Genomic DNA, 4535 nt, shown 5'->3' with positions numbered 1-4535 from the left:
CCATTCTTGCCTCTAAGGAGCACCCTGGTTGCACTTTAGCCAAGAAAGAATTATTAGTTTTTGGCAGTCAATGAGATATTCAGCACTCTTCTCCAACACCACAACTTAAAGGCATTGATTTTTCTTCTTCTGTGGTAATATCTCCCTATTGCCTCTAGTGACCTACTGGCAAGAAGTTGGCATGAGATTCAAGGCCGCCACTCAGCAGGAGAAAGATGAGCAATCTTCTCCTGTGTGATTAACTGCATCTGAAAACACTCTGGAGAATCAGCTATGGGTCAGCTCCAACTCTATAGTACACAACACAATGCAAAGGTACACAGCAACAACAACACTAAGAAAGAATCTATAAGAAGACTATACTTTAGAATCAAGAGAGAGAGATTTCAGCTCACTTACTTGAGTATCTTATCAGGAAAACCAGTAGGGAGAAGAGGGTATCATGTTTGAAAATTGGAAGGTATATGAAGAGAATACCAGAGCAATGTGTATCTGTGTTTCATTGACTATGCAAAGGCATTTGACTGTGGGGATCAAAACTTGTACTTGGACCAGAAGGCAGTAAATTGGAACAGAGCAAGGAAACACTGCATGGTTCAAAATCAGGAAGGGTGTACACCAGGAATGTTCTGTCTCCATACTTTTTCAATCTATATACTGAACAGATCATCTGGGAGGCTGGGCTCCATGAGGAGGAATGTGACATCAGGAATGGAGAAAGACTCATTAACAACCTGTAGTATACAGATGACACAACTTTGCTGAAACTGAGGTTCTGAGACAATTGCTGCAGAAAGTCAATGTTTTCAGCCTTAAATATGGATTGAAGCTCCTACCACAGGGCCAATTGGCAGCACCATGATAGACGGCGAAGACACTGAGATTGTTAACAGATTCAGTTTGCATCACTCTTGGTACCAGCTGCCAGGAAATCAAAAGATGAATTGCACTGGGAAAGTCTGCTGTCATCGATATCTCCAGAGTACTGAAGAGCAACAGTGTCAGTCTGGAGACTAAGGTGTGCCTGATCCAGGTCATGATCCTCACAATTACTTGCTATGCATCAGAGAGCTAGACAATGACTAGAAATTATGAAAGGAGAATTGGTGCCTTTGAGCTGTGGTTTTGGAGAAGAGTACTGGCTACACCATGAACTGCTAGGAGAACAAACAGTTTCATCCTGGAGAGGGTGAAATCAGGCTGCTCCTTGGAGGCAAGGATTCTGAAGCTTTGTGTGACATACTTTGGGTATGTTGCAAGGAGAGACAAGTCTTTCAAGAGGGGCATCATGCTTCTTGAGAGGTAGAAGTTACAGTACAAGAGAGGAAGACTCTGGATGAGATGGATTAATTCAGTGACTAGGGTAATGAGGGTAGGTGTTTCAGAGGCAAAAAGGTTGGCTAAGGATAGAGCAGGGTTTAGACCTATGTTACATAGGGTTGCTATGAGTCAAAAGTGACTCGATGATACAAACAACATGAAAAGAAAGGTGGGCAATCTCCTCTCATTCAATTAACTGTCTGAAAATCGACTAGAAGGTCAACTATCAGTTAGTTCCAACTTGATGGTATAGAACAATAACAACAATGAAGAGAAGGGAACTTCCTTATAGATCAGTTAACACAACTGATATCTGACAATGAACATGACCATGCCAAAAATCAAAGACCCTGAAGATGGACTGCTCTGAAGCAGGTTAGGCTATTTGTTAAAGGTCTTTACTTGGACAACTAGTCGTTATTGTTATATACCTTCAAGTCAAAACTAACTCATGGCTGTCCCTCCAGCAGGTTTCCAAAGGCAGTCAATCTTATAAAAATTAAGTCCCCGTGTTTATCAAAACTTATAAGGTGAAAAGAAAGCCTCCAGACTGGGATAAAATATGGCAATACCACTTTAGACAAGGATCTCATAAAGAAATTCACAGAATACTGCAGGCCTCCTCAAAGAAATTATCAATAACGTGAAAAAAAATTGACAAAAGACGTGCAAAGACTTATTACAAAGGAAGACATTTGTAAGATCAACAGGCAAATGAAGAAATGCTCAAAATTGCTGACCCTCAGAGACATGCAAATCAAAACAATAATAAGAAATCTCACCCCAGTAGCAGTAGCAAAATCTAACAGGACAGCAAACAATAAATGTTGGAGAGGATGTGGGGAGATTGGAACTCTCATGCACTGCTGGTGGGATTGGAAAATGTTACAAGAATTCTGGAAGGTAGTTTGACATTCTTCAAAAAGGTGAACATAGAAATACGATGTGACCCAGGCCATGAACTTTGGAATATATCCCAGAGAATTAGAACTGAAACATGAACTATGCATACCAATGTTTATAAAAACACTATTCTCAATACAATAATATGGAAACAGCCCAAATGCTCACCAACAAATGAATAGATTGAAAAATTGTGACACATTCAAGGAAAGAGATTGTCTTTCTCCTGTGGAGTTGCTGGTGGATTCCAACATGATTTTGGGTTGGCAGCACAATTCCTTACAATTAAGACACCAGAGCTCCCCTGGGCAACTAGAGATACTTACAAATCTCGCTTTTGTCAAACAAAGCCAAACATAAGAATTTTTTAAATATCTAATTATTAATTGTTAACATATAAAAATCCAAGGTGGTATCCTTCAAGTGGGATTCTCAATTTGTAATTTGCATTGTGCACAGAAATATCATTATAGACTACACAAAAAATAAGTCTGAGGGGGATTATTTTCTATATTTTTTTAAAATGATTGCAAAAAATGACACTTTGAATTATGTTGCAAATTAAATGTACAGTATCAAAGACATTCTTACCTGGGTATTTGTAAAGCTATTTATTACAATCTATCAGGGTGTAAAGAAAAGAGTAATACAAAATATAATATATAAGCATGTGCCATACGTAACTCTCCTGTCTTACTTTCTAAATTGTCCTTGACAGAGCTGGTTGGTTGGCTTCTGCATTTTTAATACCAGAACTCATTTTTTTAAAAAAACCCAAATACCTTCTAACTGATGTTTTCAAAAAGTTTTAGTTGTCTACTGAAATTAATTTTTCCTAATTTTTTTTTAATTTCTGAAGTATGATGACCTTTTTTGAGTTATAAGGAGTGCTTATGATACAGTGGTTAAATAGTAAGCTGTTAATAGAAAGGTTAATGATTTGAACCCACCAGCCACTTTGCTTTGATGGCCTGGTCCTCAAGGAGTTGTGATGTTAACCCAAAAGCATAGCCTTTCTAATGATTAGATTCTATCTATCAGTGGTTCTTCAGGGAAAAGTCGAGCAGCCTCCTGCCTTGCAACACACAGCTCAGATACCTTCTGGAGGGTCCAGACTTGACAGAAATTAATTGGCTTGAACAACTTTGTAGGAAAAAGATGTGACAGTCTGCTCCTATAAAGACTGCATCCTAAGAAACTGTAGGAAGCAAAGCACTTCTATGCTATCTTATAGGTTTACTGTGAATGGAAGTTGACTCAAAGACAGTGGCTTTGGTTTGAATTTCAAAGTGTGTCATTTTCTACCCTATGTATTATATATAGTATATTACATATTATATTAATACACACAAAAGTCATGTGAATACTTTAACAATTTTCTTTTTTTTTTAGAAAATACACAGTGAGATATATAGCAATTTAGGAATTTTAAATGTATTATTCAGTAACATTGGTTTTGATATTTTTCTTCTCCTCCTTTCTGAATTGTTCATCCTCCATGAACATAGAGAAACCTGAAGTTCTGAGTATTACCTGACATAAAAATTTATGATTTTTTAAATTTTCATGTTAGTATCTGAAGTCCATTGTGACTTTACTTCTCCTAATCTTCTCATGGTTCCCGGGCTGCGCAGAGGGATCCACATGGGCAGAACGGGGGAGACAGGAATTGGCGCAGGCAGAACCAGGGGCCAAACAATAGAGAAGCAACTCCTGGGAAAAGCCTTACCATGCCCACAGGTACAAAAGGCCAGAGGCTGCTCCAAGAAGAAAAATACAATCTATACACCAGTTCTCCAGGACACATCAACCTCCCTTCGGAGATATTACCACTAACCTTCAGAGACACTGTTCACAGCATAAGAAATTGTCAACAGCTGACGTGTTTGGAATCACAGAAGCCAAGAAAACTTCAGATACAAGCTGTCAGAGTAAGGGTTGGACAATGGAAGATAAATGCTGAAGGGATATGGTATAAGTGAATGGATATCCTGGTGGAGGGTGGAGGTGGGAAATAAGTGGGTCAACACACTGGGCCAAGGGCAGAGACAACACTGTAACTAAGGGTTAACTCCACAATGAGGGATTTATCATTCACTGTTCTATAAAATGCTTATCTGTCAGATACTCCTCTAAATCTGAACATTCAGATTAAGACAGACTAGGAAAAAGGATTGGCCATCCACTTCTGAAATTGCAGGCCTCTGAAAACCCTATGTACAACAGAAAGCATGTAGACTAACAGAAAGGGCAACTGAAGTGGAGTTTTCAAGTATGGAAATACAGAGGAAGAGGAACAGTTGTAAGCAGAC

This window comes from Elephantulus edwardii, unplaced genomic scaffold (genome assembly GCF_000299155.1).
Source record: "Elephantulus edwardii isolate Elephantulus edwardi_28Jun2011 unplaced genomic scaffold, EleEdw1.0 scaffold00034, whole genome shotgun sequence".
NCBI lineage: Eukaryota > Metazoa > Chordata > Mammalia > Macroscelidea > Macroscelididae > Elephantulus > Elephantulus edwardii.
Note: the sequence above shows the minus strand (reverse complement) of the source record.